The sequence below is a fragment of the Macaca nemestrina genome, chromosome 15, assembly GCF_043159975.1.
Source record: "Macaca nemestrina isolate mMacNem1 chromosome 15, mMacNem.hap1, whole genome shotgun sequence".
In the NCBI taxonomy this organism is placed as follows: Eukaryota; Metazoa; Chordata; class Mammalia; order Primates; family Cercopithecidae; genus Macaca; species Macaca nemestrina.
In genome coordinates this window covers 62109784-62130437 of record NC_092139.1, presented here as the reverse complement: position 1 = coordinate 62130437, position 20654 = coordinate 62109784, and the positions used below count along the sequence as shown (strand labels likewise).

At 43.6% G+C, this 20654-nt stretch overlaps 1 pseudogene; it reads left to right on the top strand.

Annotated features, from left to right (window-relative positions):
- The first annotated feature begins 406 nt into the window (after window positions 1-406).
- Window positions 407-19157, top strand: LOC139358561 (zinc finger protein 337-like; annotated as a pseudogene).
- The last annotated feature ends 1497 nt before the right edge of the window (window positions 19158-20654 follow it).

Here is a 20654-nt window from a genome sequence, read left to right as displayed (position 1 = left end):
CAGTACTTAATAACTGCCAATGCCATCTGCCTGTGGCCTTCTTAAGTTTGTCTGCCCCTGTGATTATCCTGACTTTAAACCCAGGTAGACGGAGGCTAGAAGAGGCAGACAGCTTTTGTGTGTTCTGTCCAATGCAAAGAACACCTGCAACTCTGAGCCCTAACCTTAAACTCAAGACCTCATCTGCAGGTGTTGCACATCCTTTTAGCCCCTCAGTGATGTAAGCAACAAACCTCACCCAGCTCCTGGGACACAGGGTCTTCACTCCCAGATGAGCTTGTCCTGGATTTGCAGGGAGCCTGGCTCCCTAGACCTTTTGGCCAGACCCCCACAGGGGGATTGTGCAGATGTGCTCTCCCCAGATCCCCAGTTGGTATTGGAATCAGGCCTGTGTCACATGTGGGGAGGGCAGCTGCACCCAGCCACCCTTTGACTTCTCTCCTCCCACAGATCAGCCATCTGCAAGCTTCCCTTCTCCATGGAGAGCAGGAAGACAGTCATGGGACCCCAGGGAGCCAGGAGACAGGTGAGACTTCCCAGAACTGTCCTTCTTGCTGTCACAGGATAGGCTCGTTTCCTTCACTGGCCCTAGCAGTCACATTGTTAGCACAGGACCAAGGCCAGCACCGCTCCTGGGGAGTGATCTGTCTTTCCTGGCGTCCTCCAGCAAGTGACTGGCCTGTGGGTGTCACTTACCAAGTAGTGATCTGTGTACAACACCCAGGGAGCATTTACAGCCAAAGACAGGAATCTCCACACTCAGGTGTCCAGTGATGATGTTGGGTTGGTGTCAATGAAGGGTAGGACAGAGAGGGAGGTCACAAAGGCCTCCAGTGGGAGGGGCTCCCTGGGCAGTTGCGAGAGATGTGGCAAGTACAGGAGATGGGGAAGAGGCAGAAGTGTGCTCAATCTCAGGCCGCCACTGGGCAGACTGCTCAACTGCAGGGACGAAGGGTTTTAGCAGTCAACGTTCTCACAGACGGCTGGTGGATGAATCCAGGTCCTAGGAGAAGCAGATCCCAAGATGCAATGAGATGGGCTGGGCTCATGTTAGAGGAAAGGCCTGCAAGAGAGAAAAGGGGATGACTGGAGCCTCATCAGACTCCAGTGAGGAGAGGGGGATAAAATTGCGTGGAAGTATCGGAGACCAAGTACAGCCTTGGGAGGCTCAGCCAGGCCAGCAGGTCTTCAAGCCATAGTGGGCCATCAGAGGAGCGCCTGGATCGGAATGGGCTTGCCTTGATGTCCTTAAAATGCATGGCCACTGCCTGGAACAGCTGCGAGAAGCATGGCCTAGATGTGGGTGCAGGAGTGGACTGTGGTCCTTTAGGCTCCCAACTCAGAAGTCTGCCAGGTGCTGGCTTGGGGTGGCCACAGCTGATTTTCTGTGTGTTCTAGTGGAGGTGCAGAGTCACACAGGGCACCTGAATATCTCTGGTTTGGCAGACAGCATGTTGGATGGTTAGATGGGCTTTCAGCATTACCAAACTGGGAGATTGCACCTACAGCCCTGGATCGGCCACGTCTCTGAGGAGCAGTCACTGCCCTGTGCCGAGCCTGCATTGTCAGTTGGCCACAGATGCCCAAGCTCACCAGGGTCCTCACGGTTTGACAGTGTAGGATTGCCACCTCCCATAGCTCTGCCACTTCCTGCAGACTCCTCACAGCGTGGCCTAAACTGCTGAGATAGCTCCCACCTACCTCCCTCATTGGCCCCTGTCATCTGATTATTCCTAAAGACTGCTGGCTACCTCTGACCCTCCTGAGGACAGAGGCCTGGATGCCAGCCTGAGGAGCCCAACTTGGTCTTTAAGCTGTCTGGGGTTTTCTTGGTTTTTCTTTTGGGTTTTTTGGGGGGATGGTGGTCAGGGTCTCACTGTTGCCCAGGCTAAGTGCAGTGGCACAATAATAGCTCACTGCAGCCTTGACCTCCCAGGCTCAAACAGTGCTCACACCTCAGCCTCCCAACTAGCTGGGACTACAGGCACTTGCCACCATGCTCAACTAATTTTTTATTTTTGTGTATGTGGAGTTGGGGTCTCGCTATTTTGCCCAGGTTGGTCTCAAACTCCTGGATGCAAGCAATCCTGCATCAGCCTCCCAAAGTGCTAGGATTATAGGCATGAGCCAGCATGCCCAGCCTGCCTGGATTTTGAGGATCTTTACAGTAGGTGTGACATGATAGATCAGTGCTGGGGGAAATAGGGATTGACAGTTAAGGGTCAAAGGAGAGGCTTTCTGACTCATGAGTCTAGTAGTCTGATGAGCTTCACGAATTGATTATTTATTTATGAGACAGAGTCTTGCTCTGTCGCCTAGGCTGGAGTGCTGTGGCACAATCTCAGCTCACTGTAACCTCCTCCCAGGTTCAAGCGATTCTCCTGCCTCAGCCTCCCAAGCACCTGAGATTACAGCCATGCACCACCACACCTGGCTAATTTTTATATTTTTAGTAGAGACAGGGTTTCACCGTGTTGGCCAGGCTGGTCTCAAACTCCTGGCCTCAAGTCATCCGCCCGCCTCAGCCTCTCAGAGTGCTGGGATTACAGGCACAAGCCACCGTGCCTGGCCACAAATGGAATTTAAATTCATCAGGCACCTACAGAGATGCCAAACTGGTCACGTGCGTAGTTGCAGAACAGATGTACTGTGAGAAGGGCTCTTTCAAAAGTGCTCCATCCACTAATTCAGATGTGCTCAGACTGCCCTATACAGCACTGGATTTTTGGTAGAAATCAGATCTAACCTGGATCTGAATTCTGGGATCCTGCAGTGGAGATTTACATTTTCCAGCGCAGGTCCCAAATGATCGGTTGTCATTTTATCAGAAGATCCATGAGAGCTGTGTCTTGCTCATTTAGAAATTCATGGAGTATCTAACTCAGAACATGGCTCAGGGTACCGTAAAACTTTAGTAATGTGTTATTTACTGTTCATATGTTTGTAGGAAACACTGTTAGTTAATTTTTTGAGTTTCCCTCTTCTCCCTGCCTAGGTTTAAAGCTCCATGCAGTTGAAACTCTCTGTGCTTCTAGGAAGCCCCATTAAGACTACCTAGCACCATAAATACTGGGGCCAGGCAGAGACGGAGGTCTTGGAACTCCAGGCACAGGTGGCAGAACCTGGAATCCTCCAACTGCCTGAGTGCAACACTGTCCCTGGTGAGCATGCCTGGGTTTTGTGTTACAGGCTTTCTTGGCATTTGGGGATGTCACTGTGGATTTCACCCAGAAGGATTGGAGGCTGCTGAATCCTGCTCAGAGAGCCCTGTACAGGGAGGTGACACTGGAGAACTACAGCCACCTGGTCTCACTAGGTAAGCGTGGCTTCCCTCGAGCCTAACATTTGACCTGTGGCGCCTCTGATGTTGCCATAGGGTTAGGTTCAGAGACAAGAATGTTGTTTTCTCTATTCCCCTGAGGAAGGTCTACCTTTGGTAAAGTTTCATACTGACTGCCACTGGGCACCTGCAGGCCTCTTTCCCCACGCTGCGGCTCCCCCTGGGGGTTTGTACTCTGAGCATGGTAGACAGGGTCCTCCTGAGCCTTCCCCCTCTGAGTCTCCCTCCCTTCCTGCCCTGGGTGGCTCCAGCAAATGGCCCCTGGAGCCTACAACCAGGAGTCACCTTATGGTTTTTTTCCCTGTGAGCAGGAATTCTCCATCCTAAACCAGAACTCATCAGGTGGCTAGGGCAAGGGGAAGCGCCCTGGGGAGAAGAGAGAAGATGCCGGCCAGGCCCCCGTGCAGGTGAGGGGATAGACAGGGCAGACAGAGCACAAGGCACTCAGCCTTTCAGGAGGGAGGAGGCTTCTCTGAGGCCAGGGGACCTGGAAGCTGTTCTGGCCTCCTTGGCTGCTCTTCAGACCACCTGGCCCTGCCTGCCTTTCAGTCCTTGCTGAGTGAGGGGTTCTCTTGGGGCCCCTGGACTCCTTCTCCCAGGAAGCCTCCTTTCCCCCTACTTGCTAGGCTTCTTTCTCCCACTCAGTCTCCTCATTTGTGACTTTCCTCGTGACTGCCCGACTGTAAGCCTAAGTCTGTCGCCCCTTCCTGATACTGTCAGGGTATTCCTATGTTAGCTTCTTTTTGTTTTGTTTTGTTTTTTATTTATTTTTCCGTATAAGTAAATATAAATTTTTTGACATAATTTGGATCTCATTCTTCTATATACTGATTTTCTTTTTTTTTTAAATTTAAGTTCTGGGGTACATGTGCACAACATGCAGGTTTCTTACATAGGTATACATGTGCCATATTGGTTTGCTACACCCATCAACTCATCATTTACATTAGGTATTTCTCCTAATGCTATCCCTCCCCCTGCCCCCCAACCCCCAACATTCCCCAGTGTATAATGTTCCCATCCCTGTGTCCATGTGTTCTCATGGTTCAACTCCTACTTATGAGTGGGAACATACAGTGTTTGATTTTTCACTTCTTATGTGACTCTGCTGAGAAAGATGGTTTCCAGTTTCATCCATGTTCCTGCAAAGGACATGAACTCATCCTTTTTTATAGCCACATAGTATTCCATGGTATATATGTGCCACATTTTCTTTATCTGGTATATCATTGATAGGCATTTGGGTTAGTTCCAAGACTTTGCTATTGTGAACAGTGCTGCAATAAACATACATATGCCTGTGTCTTTATACTAGAATGATTTATAATCCTTTGGGTATATACCCAGTAATGGGATTGCTGGGTCAAATGATATTTCTAGTTCTAGATCCTTGAGGAATCGCCACACTGTCTTCCACAATGGTTGAACTAATTTACACTCCCGCTGACAGTGTAAAAGCGTACCTATTTCTCCACATCCTCTCCATCACCTGTTGTTTCCTGACTTTTTAATGATTGCCATTCTAACTGGCATGAGATGGTATCTCATTATGGTTTTGATTTGCATTTCTCTAATGACCAGTGATGATGAGCATATTTTCTAAGTTTGTTGGCTGCATAAATGTCTTCTTTTGAGAAGTGTCTGTTCATATCCATTGCCCATTTTTTGATGGGGTTTTTTTTTTTTTGTAAATTTAAGTTCTATTTTAGCTTCTTAAAACCTCTGTCCATTATTCTTCTTCAATTCCCATAGCTTTTTTCCTTGTCTTTTAATGTTTTAAGCAGTACTACTGTTGCCAGAGGTCACTTCACCTTCCTCCTTCCCCCATTTCCCCCAGAAGTACTGCCTGAGTGGGGCTGTGGTCTAGAATTGTGCACCCTCTTAAGTCCCCTTAGTCACTGCAGTGGTTCATCAGGACTCATGATGATGATGATGATGATCAGGACTCATGATGATGATGATGATCAGGACTCGATGATGATGATGATCAGGACTCATGATGATGATGATGATGATCAGACTCATGATGATCATGATGATGATGCTCAGGACTCATGATGATGATGATGATCAGGACTCATGATGATGATGATGATCAGGACTCATGATGATGATGATCAGGACTCATGATGATGATGATGATGATGATGATCAGGACTCATGATGATGATGATGATGATCAGGACTCGATGATGATGATGATCAGGACTCAATGATGATGATGAGGACTCATGATGATGATGATCAGGACTCATGATGATTATGATGATCAGGACTCATGATGATGATGATGATCAGGACTCATGATGATGATGATGATCAGGACTCAATGATGATGATGAGGACTCATGATGATGATGATGAGGACTCAAGATGATGAGGATGATGATCAGGACACACGATGATGATGATCAGGAATCATGATGATGATGATGATCAGGACTCATGATGATGATGATGATGATCAGGACTCATGATGATGATGATGATGATGATCAGGACTGGATGATGATGATGATCAGGACTTGATGATGATGAGGACTCAAGATGATGAGGATGATGATCAGGACACATTATGATGATCAGGAATCATGATGATGATGATGATCAGGACTCATGATGATGATGATGATCAGGACTCGATGATGATGATGATGATCAGGACTCACGATGATGATGATGATCAGGACTCGATGATGATCAGGACTAATGATGATGGGGATGATGATCAGGACTGATGATGATGATGATCAGGACTCATGATGATGATGATGATGATGATCAGGACTCATGATGATGATGATGATATGATCAGGACTCATGATGATGATGATCAGGAATCGATGATGATGAGGACTCATGATGATGATGATGATCAGGACTCATGATGATGATGATGATCAGGACTCGATGATGATGATGATCAGAACTCATGATGATGATGATCAGGACTCATGATGATGATGAGGACTGAAGATGATGATGATGATCAGGACACATAATGATGATGATCAGGAATCATGATGATGATGATCAGGACTCATGATGATGATGATGATGATCAGGACTCGATGATGATGATGATGATCAGGACTCATGATGATGATGATGATGATCAGGACTCATGATGATGATGATTAACACTGATGATGATGATGATCAGGACTCATGATGATGATGATCAGGACTCATGATGATGATGATGATCAGGACTCATGATGATGATGATGATCAGGACTCATGATGATGATCAGGACTCGATGATGATGATCAGGACTCATGATGTTGATGATGATGATCAGGACTGATGATGATGATGATCAGGACTCGATGATGATGATTAGGACTCATGATGATGATGATGATTATCAGGACTCATGATGATGATTAACATTGATGATGATGATCAGGACTCATGATGATGATGATCAGGACTCATGATGATGATGATGATCAGGACTCATGATGATGAAGATGATGATGATGACCAGTACTCCATGATGATCAGGACTCATGATGATGATGATGATAATGATCAGGACTCATGATGATGATGATGAGGACTCATGATGATGATCAGGACTCGATGATGATCAGGACTTATGATGATGATGATGATCAGGACTCATGATGATGATGATGATCACGACTCGATGATGATGATCAGGACTCATGATGATGATGATTATCAGGACTCATGATGATGATGCAGATGATGATCAGGACTCATGATGATGATGATGATCACGACTCGATGATGATGATCAGGACTCATGATGATGATGATTATCAGGACTCATGATGATGATGCAGATGATGATCAGGACTCATGATGATGATGAAGATGATGATCAGGACTCATGATGATGATGATGATGATCAGGACTCATGATGATGATGATGATTAGGACTCATGATGATGATGATCAGGACTCATGATGATGATGATGATGATGATCAGGACTCATGATGATGATCAGGACTTGATGATGATCAGGACTCATGATGATGATGATCAGGACTCATGATGATGATGATCAGGACTCGATGATCAGGACTCATGATGATGATGATCAGGACTCATGATGATGATGATGATGATCAGGACTCATGATGATGATGATGATCAGGACTCGATGATGGTGATAATGGTCAGGACTCGATGATGATGATGATGCTCAGGACTCATTATGATGATGATGATGATCAGGACTCATGATGATGATGATCAGGACTCATGATGATGATGATCAGGACTCATGATGATGATGAGGACTCAAGATGATGAGGATGATGATCAGGACACATGATGATGATGATCAGGAATCATGATGATGATGATCAGGACTCGATGATGATGATGATCAGGACTCATGATGATGATGATGATGATAATCAGGACTAATGATGATGATGATGATGATGATCAGGACTTATTATGATGATGATGAGGACTCAAGATGATGAGGATGATGATCAGGACACATGATGATGATGATCAGGAATCATGATGATGATGATGATCAGGACTCATGATGATGATGATGATCAGGACTCATGATGATGATGATGATCAGGACTCATGAAGATGATGATGCTCAGGACTCGTGATGATGATGATGATGATCAGGACTGATGATGATGATGCTCAGGACTCTTGATGATGATGATGATCAGGACTTATGATGATGATGATGATCAGGACTCATGATGATCATGATGATCAGGACTCATGATGATCAGGACCCACGATGATGATGATGATGATGAGGAGGAGGACTCATGATGATGATGATTATCAGGACTCATGATGATGATGATCAGGACTCGATGATGATGATGATGATCAGGACTCATGATGATGATGATGATCAAGACTCATGATGATGATGATGATCAGGACTCATGATGATGATGATGATGATCAGGACTCATGATGTTGATGATGATGATCAGGACTGATAATGATGATGATCAGGACTCATGATGATGATGATGATTAGGACTCATGATGATGATGATGATTATTAGGACTCATGAGTCCTGATCATGAGGATGATGATGATTATCAGTACTGATGATGATGATGATGATGATGATGAGGACTCATGATTATGATGATGATGATGATCAGGACTCATGATGATGAAGATGATGATCAGGACTCAATGATGATGATGATCAGGACTCATGATGATGATGATAAGCAAGACTCGATGATGATGATCATGACTCATGATGATGATGAGGAGGACTCGATGATGATGATCAGGACTCATGATGATGATGATGATCAGCACTCGATGATGATGATCAGGACTCATAATGATGATGATGATCAGGACTGATGATTATGAGGACTCATGATGATGATGATGATGATGATGATCAGGACTCATGATGATGATGATGATGATCAGGACTCGAAGATTATGATCAGGACTCATGATGATGATGATGATGATGATGACCAGTACTCCATTATGATCAGGACTCATGATGATGATGATGATGATAATGATCAGGACTCATGATGATGATGATGAGGACTCATGATGATGATGATCAGGACTCGATGATGATCAGGACTCATGATCATGATGATGATGATCAAGACTCATGATGATGATGATGATCAGGACTCATGATGATGATGATGATCAGGACTCATGATGATGATCACGACTCAATGATGATGATCAGGACTCATGATGGTGATGATTATCAGGACTCATGATGATGCAGATGATGATCAGGACTCATGATGATGATGATGATGATGATCAGGACTCATGATGATGATGATTAGGACTCGATGATGATGATCAGGACTCATGATGATGATGATGATCAGGACTCGATGATGATGATCGGGACTCATGATGATGATGATGATGATGATCAGTTCTCATGATGATGATGATGATGATGACCAGGACTCGATGATGATGATGATCAGGACTCAATGATGATGATGAGGGCTCATGATGATGATGATGATCAGGACTCATGATGATGATGATGATCAGGACTCATGATGATGATGATGATGATCAGGACTCATGATGATGATGATGATCAGGACTGATGATGATGATCAGGACTCATGATGATGATGATGATCAGGACTCGATGATGATCAGGACTGATGATGATGATGATGATCAGGACTCATGATGATGATGATGATCAGGACTCATGATGATGATGATGAGGACTCGATGATGATGATCAGGACTCATGATGATGATAAGCAGGACTCGATGTTGATGATCAGGACTCATGATGATGATGATGATGATCAGGACTCATGATGATGATGATGATCAGTACTCATGATGATGATGGTGATGGTCATCAGGACTCATGATGATGATGAAGACGATGAGGACTCATGATGATGATGAGGACTCATGATGATGATGATGATCAGGACTCGATGATGACTCATGATGATGATGATGATCAGGACTCATGATGATGATGAAGATGACACGATGATAATGATGATCAGGACTCATGATGATGATGATGATGATCAGGACTTATGATGATGATGATGATGATCAGGACTCATGATGATGATGATGCTCAGGACTCATGATGATGATGATGATCAGGACTCATGATGATGATGATGCTCAGAACTCTTGATGATGATGATCAGGACTCATGATGATGATGATGATCAGGACTCATGATGATGATGATGATGCTCAGGACTCATGATGATGATGATGATGATCAGGACTCATGATGATGATGCTCAGGACTCTTGATGATGATGATGATGATCAGGACTCATGATGATGATGATGATCAGGACTCGATGATGATCAGGACTCATGATGATGATGATGATCAACACTCATGATGATGATGATGATCAGGACTCATGATGATGATGATCAGGACTCGATGATGATGATCAGGACTCATGATGATGATGATGATCAACACTCATGATGATGATGATGATGATCAAGCCTCATGGTGATGATGATGATGATGATCAGGACTCATGATGATGATGATCACGACTCGATGATGATCAGGACTCATGATGATGATGATGATCAGGACTCATGATGATGATGATGATAATCAGGACTCATGATGATGATGCTCAGGACTCATGATGATGATGATGATCAGGACTCTTGATGATGATGATGATGATCAGGACTCATGATGATGATCAGGACCCATGATGATGATGAGGAGGAGGAGGAGGACTCATGATGATGATGATGATGATGATCAGGACTCATGATGATGATGATGATCAGGACTCGATGATGATGATCAGGACTCATGATGATGATGATGATGATGATCAGGACTCATGATGATTATGATGATGATGATCAGGACTCGATAATGATGATGATCAGGACTCAATGATGATGATGAGGACTCATGATGATGATGATGATGAGGACTCATGATGATGATGATGATCAGGACTCACGATGATGATGATGATGATGATGATGATCAGGACTCATGATGATGATGATCAGGACTCATGATGATGTTGATGATGATCAGGACTCATGATGATGATGATGATCAGGACTCATGATGATGATCATGATGACCAGGACTCATGATGATGATGATGATGACCAGGACTCATGATGATGATGATGAGGAGGACTCTTGATGATGATGATGATCAGGACTCATGATGATGATGATGATCAGGACTCGATGATGATGATGATCAGGACTCATGATGATGATCAACTCTCATGATGATGATGATGATGATCAGGACTCTTGATGATGATGATCAGGACTTGATGATGATCAGGACTCATGATGATGATGATGATCAGGACTCATGATGATGATGATGATCACGACTTGATGATGATCAGGACTCATGATGATGATGATGATGATCAGGACTCGATGATGATGATGATCAGGACTCATGATGATGATGATGCTCAGGACTCATGATGATGATGATGATCAGGACTCATGGTGATGATGATGCTCAGGACTCTTGATGATGATGATGATGATCAGGACTCATGATGATGATGATGATCAGGACTCGATGATGATGATGATCAGGACTCATGATGATGATGATGATCAACACTCATGATGATGATGATGATGATCAGGACTCATGATGATGATGATCAGGACTCGATGATGATGATCAGGACTCATGATGATGATGATGATGATGATCAAGCCTCATGGTGATGATGATGATGATCAGGACTCATGATGATGATGATCACGACTCGATGATGATCAGGACTCATGATGATGATGATGATGATCTGGACTCATGATGATGATGATTATGATCAGGACTCATGATGATGATGATGCTCAGGACTCATGATGATGATGATGATCAGGACTGATGATGATGATGATGATCAGGACTCTTGATGATGATGATGATGATCAGGACTCATGATGATGATGATGATGATCAGGACTCATGATGATGATGATGATCAGGACTCTTGATGATGATGATGATGATCAGGACTCATGATGATGATGATGATGATCAGGACCCATGATGATGATGATGATGATGAGGAGGAGGAGGACTCATGATGATGATGATGATTATCAGGACTCGATGATGATGGTGATCAGGACTCATGATGATGATGATGATCAGGACTCTTGATGATGATGATGATCAGGACTCATGATGATGATGATGATGATCAGGACTCATGATGTTGATGATGATGATCAGGACTCATGATGATGATGATGATCAGGACTCATGATGATGATGATGATGATGATCCGGACTCATGATGATGATGATGATGATCAGGACTCATGATGATCATGATAATGATGATCATCAGGACTCGATGATGATGATGATGATTCTTGCCTCGACGACGATGATGATGATGATTCTTGCCTCTAGGGTGGACTTGTTCTCTCTTGGAGCAGTTTTAGTTCACAGTTAGGCCCTGTTTTCCTCTCTTCTCTTTTCATTCTAGTTTACTGGCTTCCCTCACTCCTCACAGTGAGACCACAGGAGACTGCTAAAAAGTGATGTTAAGTTTTCTGCTTATGACAATGATAAATTTAGTTTTCTCTGTCTTGTTTTGTGTCAGTTTCAGGGTCGTCTGTTTCTATTGACCTTTATATCCTATTTAGTGAATGTGTGGACAGATTTAGCCTTACTTAGCTGCAGTTCTCCTCGAGTACTTAGAAGTCTCTTTATGTCTTGTTTAAGAAACCCTTCGTAGATCAAGTTTATAAAGATACAAAGATTTAAAGATACAAAGTTTTGTTTTGTTTTGTTTTGAGACGGAGTTTCACTCTTGTAACCCAGACTGGAGTGCAGTGACACGATCTTGGCTCCCTGGAACCTCCGCCTCCCAGGTTCAAGCAATTCTCCTGTCTTAGCTTTCTGAGTAGCTGGGATTACATGTGCTCACCACCACCCCTGGTTAATTTTTTTTTGTATTTTTACTTGAGATGGGTTTCATCATGTTGGCCAGGGTGGTTTTGAACTCCTGACCTCAGGTGATCCACCCGCCTCGGCCTCCCAAAGTGCTGGGATTACAGACATGAGCCACCATGCTTGGCCAATTATATATAAAAATTTTTGTTGTTGTTGCTTAACTCTTCTGTGTCTTTACAGATTTTTTTTAGGGAGGGCAGTTTGAACTATCCAATACTTGAAAAGATGGTTTTTACATCTTCTATATTCATAGTGGATTGTTCTATATCTACTAAGTTTTGTAGGACCTACTTTATCTATTTTAGCCTACTATTAAATACATGCAAGGTTAGAATTATTATAATTTTATTGGCTTACAGGGAATCTTGTGTCCTCTGTACTTTCACCCTCATCTCCCATTCCTGGATTATTTTGAAGCAAATCCTGGTCATCGTATTTCATTTGTAAAACATAATAATAGTTACTATATTATTATCTATTTCATTTAATATTAATATTAGTTCTTAAGATATTTTTGGTGACTGTAATGCTCATTTAACTTTCCTTATTTCATGGCATGTATATTTTGAGTTTACATCCTATAATACTTTCTTTCTTCCAGCATTTTTTTGTGAAGCAAATGTTAAACAATTATATTTTGGTGGATACTAAAAAGTTGAAAGGCTTATAGAATGAACACCTGTCAGTCTACCACCTACAGTCAGCATTTAGCTCTGTGCTCCATATTCTTTATCACTTACTTATCCAGCTGTACATTGCTCTCTCCATAAGTCCATCTTCCTTTTGATGCTCTTTAATATTGGAGACATCATTATCCTTTACTGATAAACACTTCAGCATGCATATCAATAAGTAATATTATAATGTTTCTTTGTGGTTCTTCTTAGGACTTATGTAAGATGCATAAATCTTAAGTGTAACATTCAGTGAGCTTTGACATATGCATATCTTTATGTAATCTGGACCCCTATGACAGCACATAACAATTACTTTCACCCCAGAAGTACTCTTATGCCTTTTTCCAGTCATTTCCTGCCCCCACATCCACCAGAGAAAATCACTATTTGTATTTTGTTCAATATGCCTTAATTTCACCTATCTTAGAACTTCTTGTAAGTGGAATTACACAGTATACTCTCTGTCAGAAAATTAGCAGGTTGATTTTTTTTTTATGGTTATTGTTGTTGACTTTGTCCTGTTGTTTCCCAAAAAAGCAGGTTCATACAGACTGTGGAGTTCTTTCTCATTCCTTGCTTCCCACCACCCCATAAAAAATGTGGGGGCATCCACTGAGAAATTTGGAGCCGGTCTGTGTTTTCATGGGTATGAAGTCTCTGCTTTTGGATTTATGATCGGTGCCACTCCCTCAGTTTGCATAGGTGGGAAGAGACTCCTTTCTTAGTCATCTCAAATATCATAGAAATGAAAAATATCATAGACTGGGAGGCTTAAACAACAGACATTTATTTCTTACAGTTCTAGAATCTGGGAATTCCAAGATGAAGGTGCTGGCACCTTTGCTTCATTGTGAGGGTCCCCATCCTGGCTCGCAGGCTGCGACCTTCTTGCTGTGTCCTCTCATGGTCACCCCATGATCTCAACTAAACCTGTTTATCTCCCAACAACTCCACCTCCAAATACCATCACATTGGAGGTTAAGGCATCAACATATGAGTTTGGGGGGGATGCTAACGTTCAGTCCATTATCAACTCCCTTCTCTCGCCCCCATATTAATTGCTTGCTGATTTGTCTGTCAATTAAAATAAAAGGCTTCTTGTCTACCACTGACTTCTGAAAGTGTGAATGTTTAATGTAATGGGAGTACATGTTAGGATTTTATTTAACTCATAAGTGAGGTTACTGGCAGAATGACAAAGCTGGTTCAGTGCAGGTATGAGAAGATGGGGTGTATGTGGGTAGTGCCAAAATAACACCATTGTAAGTTACCCTGTAACTTTACAGAATCAGCAAACTTAACTCTCATTATCTGAGTGATCAGAAAAATTAGAAATTATACAGATGATGTAGGAAAGCTCATATAATCATATATCCGACAAGTTTTGGAGTACTTTTCCTGGACAACATGGCGAAATCCCATCTCTACAAAAAATACAAAAATTAGCCAGGCAGTGGCACCTGTGGCTTGACTACAGGCAGGCACCTGGAGTTCAGCTATTCGGGAAGTTAAGGTGAGAGGATCGTGTAAGCCTGGGAGGTCGAGGCTGCAGTGAACCATGATCATGCCACTGCACTCCAGCCTGGGCAACAGAGTGAGACCCTGTCTCAAAAAAACAAAAGTTTTTATCATAATGGGATTTTGAATTATATCAAATCCTTTTCTGTATCTGTTGAGATGATCATATGTCTTTTGGTCCTTCACTCTGTTGATGTGATGTATCACAAGTATTGATTTGTGTATGTTGAATCATGATTGCATACCTGGGATAAATCTCATTTGGTCATGGTGTATTATCTTTTCTGTGTTACTGGATTGGATTTGCTAGTATTTTGTTGAGGATTTTTCCATTTAGCGTCATCAGGGATATTGGCCTGTAGTTCTCTGTTTTTGTTGTGTTCTTGTCTGTTTTTGGTATCAGGATAATGCTGGTCTTGTAGAATGAGTTAGGAAGAATTCCTCCCCGCCCCGCTTCAGGTTTTTGGAATAGTTTGAGAAGAATTGATGTTTGTTGTTCTCTATGAGTTTACTAGAATTAAGCAGTAAAGCAATTGGGTCCTAGGTTTTTCTTTGATAGAAGACTTTTCATTACTGATTCAGTCTCATTGTTGGTCTGTTCTCCAGGAATATATGCAGAACATGTCCTGCGGCCCAAGAATCTTGGACTTGCACATCAGAGGCAACAGCAACTACAGTTTTCTGATCAAAGCTTCCAGAGTGACACAGCTGAAGGTCAAGAGAAAGAAAAAAGCTCTAAGCCCATGGCATTTTCCAGCCCACCCCTAAGACATGCAGTAAGCTCAAGGAGGAGGAACAGTGTAGTGGAAATAGAGTCTAGTCAAGGCCAGAGGGAAAATCCTACAGAAATAGACAAAGTATTGAAAGGAATAGAAAATTCAAGATGGGGAGCATTCAGGTGTGCAGAGCGTGGGCAAGACTTCAGCCAGAAGACGATAGTAATCATACACAAAAAAGCACATTCCAGGCAGAAACTTTTTACATGCAGGGAGTGTCACCAGGGCTTTAGAAATGAGTCAGCATTGCTCTTGCACCAGAAGACACACACAGGAGAGAAGTCCTATGTATGCAGTGAGTGTGGGCGAGGCTTCAGCCTCAAAGCAAATCTCAGACACCAGAGGACACACTCAGGAGAGAAGCCTTTTCTGTGCAAGGTGTGTGGACGAGGCTACACCAGTAAGTCATACCTCACTGTGCATGAGAGAACACACACAGGAGAGAAGCCTTATGAATGCCAGGAGTGTGGGCGAAGGTTTAATGATAAGTCCTCGTACAACAAGCACTTGAAGGCACATTCAGGGGAGACGCCTTTTGTGTGCAAGGAGTGTGGGCGAGGCTATACTAATAAGTCATACTTCGTTGTGCACAAGAGAATACACTCAGGAGAGAAGCCTTACAGATGCCAGGAGTGTGGCCGAGGCTTTAGCAATAAGTCACACCTCATCACACACCAGAGGACACACTCAGGGGAGAAGCCCTTCGCGTGCAGGCAGTGTGAGCAAAGTTTTAGCGTGAAAGGAAGTCTCCTCAGACACCAGAGAACACACTCAGGGGAGAAGCCTTTTGTGTGCAAGGATTGTGAGCGAAGCTTTAGCCAAAAGTCAAACTCTCATCTACCACCAGAGAACACACTCCGGGGAGAAACCTTTCGTTTGTAGAGAATGTGGGCAAGGGTTTATTCAGAAGTCAACCCTCGTGAAACATCAGATCACACACTCAGAGGAGAAGCCTTTTGTGTGCAAGGACTGTGGACGAGGCTTTATCCTGAAGGGGTGGCCTGCCCCTCCACACCTGTGGGTGTTTCTCGTAAGGTGGAACGAGAGACTTGAGAAAAGAAATAAGACACAGAGACAAAGTATAGAGAAAGAAAAGCGGGGGCCCAGGGGACCGGCGCTCAGCTTACAGAGGACCCACGCCGGCCCCAGTCTCTGAGTTCCCTTAGTATTTATTGATAATTATCTTTACCATCTTAAAGACAGGGGAGTGGCAGGACAATAGGATCAAAGAAAAAAGAGGAAATCGGCAGTAAGACATATGAACAAAAACCTCTGTGACATGAATAAGTTCAAAGGACAATGCTGTGCCTTGAGATGCATATGTAAACATCTCCATAAACCTTTTGGCAGCATAGTTTCAGTCTATCACGTGGGGAGAAACCTTAGACAATACCTAGCTTTCCTAGGCAGAGGTCCCTGCGACCTTTGGCAGTGTACGTGTCTCTGGGTAGTTGAAATTAAGAGAATGGTGATAACTTTTAACCAGCAAGCTACCTTCAGGCATTTGTTTAACAAAGACACATCCTGCACAGCCCAAAATCCATTAAACCTTGAGTCACCGCAACACATGTCTCTTGCAAAGGACAAGGTTGGGGGTAGGGTCACAGATTAACAGCATCACAAATACAGAACAAAATGGAGTCTCTTATGTCTACTTCTTTCTATATAGACACAGTAACAGGCTGATCTCTCTTCCTTTTCCCCACATATCCAAAAGTCAACCTTCACATTACACCAGAGGACACACTCAGAGGAGAAGCCTTATGGATGTCGGGAGTGTGGGCGAAGGTTTCGGGATAAGTCCTCGTATAACAAGCACCTGAGGGCACACTTGGGAGAGAAACGTTTTTTCTGCAGGGATTGTGGGCGAGGCTTTACCTTGAAGCCAAATCTCACCATACATCAGAGGACACACTCAGGAGAGAAACCCTTCATGTGCAAGCAGTGTGAGAAAAGTTTTAGTTTGAAGGCAAATCTTAGACATCAGTGGACACACTCAGGGGAAAGGCCATTTAATTGCTAGGATTGTGGGTGAGGCTTCATCCTAAAGTCAACTCTCCTCTTCCACCAGAAGACACACTCGGGGGAGAAGCCTTTCATCTGTAGTGAATGTGGGCAAGGATTTATCTGGAAGTCAAACCTTGTGAAACACCAGCTTGCACATTCTGGCAAGCAGCCTTTTGTATGCAAGGAGTGTGGTCGAGGCTTCAACTGGAAGGGAAATCTCACACACCAGAGGACACACTCAGGGGAGAAGCCCTTCGTGTGTAATGTGTGTGGACAAGGCTTCAGCTGGAAGAGAAGTCTCACCAGACACCACTGGCGGATACACTCCAAGAAGCCTTTTGTGTGCCAGGAGTGTAAGCGAGGCTATACCAGTAAGTCAGACCTCACTGTGCGTGAAAGAATACACACAGGAGAGAGGCCTTATGAATGCCAAGAGTGTGGACGAAAGTTTAGCAATAAGTCATACTACAGTAAGCACTTAAAGAGACACTTACATGAGAAGGGTTTTTGTACAGGGAGTGTGGGTGAGGCTTCATCTTGAAGCCATATCTCACCAGCCATCAGAGGACACACACAGGAGAGTAACTTTGCTTTGTTACAAGCTTCAGTTGAGGCTGCATAACTTGTTTGTGAAGATATAACAAAGGCAGACAGAATCCAGAGGGCCACAGAGAACCTGAATTCAACCCATGTGTCCCCAAGAGATTCGGAGAAAAGAGGTCAATGTTTAAGGAACAGAGATGCCAGTTGAGGGGAGGGCATTATTTAGGCTATTGGGGAAATATGGTCTCTTTCCTACTGAGCACATGTTCTTGTATTTGTGCCAGGCTGTTTTTTCTAAGGACTGCTCTTAGCCAGTGACTGCAGAGCAGGGATACCAAGGGAAGTCTGTTACTGACAATCTCCCCAACCTCCTTGGACTGCAGGCAATCTAGGACACCTCCACCAAACCTCTTCTTGCACTTTCCTTCCCTCTGGCTGCCCTCCCAGCCTTCCTTGGTTTGAATGTTTTGTCCCCTCCTTAATTTATGTTGAAACGCTACATAAACTGTTTACTGTTGAAACAGTGTGACAGTATTAGGAAGTGGGACCTTTGGGAAGTGATTAAGTCAAGTCATGAAGATAGAGTTTTTGTGAATGGGATCAGGTGCCCTTATGAAAAGGCTTGATAGAGGGAGTTTGTCCTGTGGCCCTTGTGTTTTCTGCTCTGTGAGGACACAATGCTCCTCCCTTCCAAAAGATGCAGCATGAAGGCATCATCTTAGAAACAGACATGAGCCCTCAACAGACAATTGAACCTACTGATATTTTGATGATGAACTTCACCTCCAGAACTCTGGGAAAATAAAGTCCTCTTTATACATTTCCTAGCCAGTGGTATTTTGTTATAACAGCTCAAATAGACTAAGTAACTGCTCCCCTCATCATTCTCTCACAATCATATCTTGAAATAAAATCTCTGTACATGCAGTCCCATCTTGGTCTTTGCAGAGAACTCCCTCCAACACAGTGATACCAAGAACAGTCTGACAAAACAGGTGGTAAAATAGGGATCTGGGGACCACTCACCTGCCTGGCAGGAGTAAAGCAGGTTGGCTAGTGGGGCACAGGTAGGTGGTTAGCTGCAAAATATTTCACAGGTGATTTCCTGAGAAAATGCTTCAATGATAGAGAATGCTGTGGCATGTGTGATGATGCAGGCCTTGGAAAATGTAGGGAAAGTGCCTACAAAGAGCGGAGTAGACTGATTATCGCTGATCTGCATTACCACCTGCAGAAGGACCTTGAGAAATTGAAGACGTCATTCAGCCATTAGCAAACAGTGGTTAAGTAAACCAGGACTCCTTGGTGAGTGCTTACGAGGCCTTTATCTTCTTGGATAGAAGGCAGAATCATTGCCCAAATATGTGGGCTGAAGGCCTTGTGGCAGAGCTCTACAGATGTTGGAATGCTTAGCCAATGCATGTCTATTTTGTAGAGGTCAGACCCTTTGTGAGGAAAATCTGGGATCCTGAAAAATGATAGAGGAACATCTCCATGGATGCCCAAGATTGCCTCTGCCATGCTCCCAGCCACAGACCATCTGAGTGTGTAGAAATGGCCCATCCTTCCTTATGAATAGCATTTCCACCATTCATTACCACAGAACCTTCACAATTAAGGCCAGCTTAATGCACATGTGCCCTACATAGCTGTACACAACCCCTGTCCAGCACAGGGAAGATACATGCAATATGCCTATCCTTTTGTAAACGGTATTTGTGATGCTTGCCCTTCAACTTCCATAACTTTCCTCATACTCATTTTGAGTTTCACTATACATTGTGGGTTCACCAGAATTCTGTGCTTCTCTTCCGTATTAAACACATTTACATCTGAGTAATCAGGGACACTGACAGCCCCAAGAGACACCACTGTCCATTTGGACCCAGAATTTGATTTGAATTCAGAAGACAACATCTTAGCATAAACAGCCAAGGAACCTGGTCAACGCATTTCCTGCTCAAGTTCCTTTTGAGCAGGAAAATGATCACACAGATGGGATTGGAAACATAAGGCAACTCATAGCTACTTTTTCCCTGTTTCTTACTCAACATGAAGTTAGTGCACTGGTAGAATGTGCATATGGAGAAGTGAAGTAAAACAGTTGAATTAGAGATTAGACACAGTGGTTCATGCCTATAATCCCAACACTTTCTGATGCCAAGTTGAGTGGATCGCTTGAGTGCAGGATTTCAAGACCAGCCTGGCTAAAGTGGCAAAATCCCATCTCTACAAAAAACTAGCCAGGTGTGGTGGCACATGCCTGTAGTCCAAGCTACTTGGGAGGCTTAGATGGGAGGATCACCTGAGGCTGGGGAGTTGAG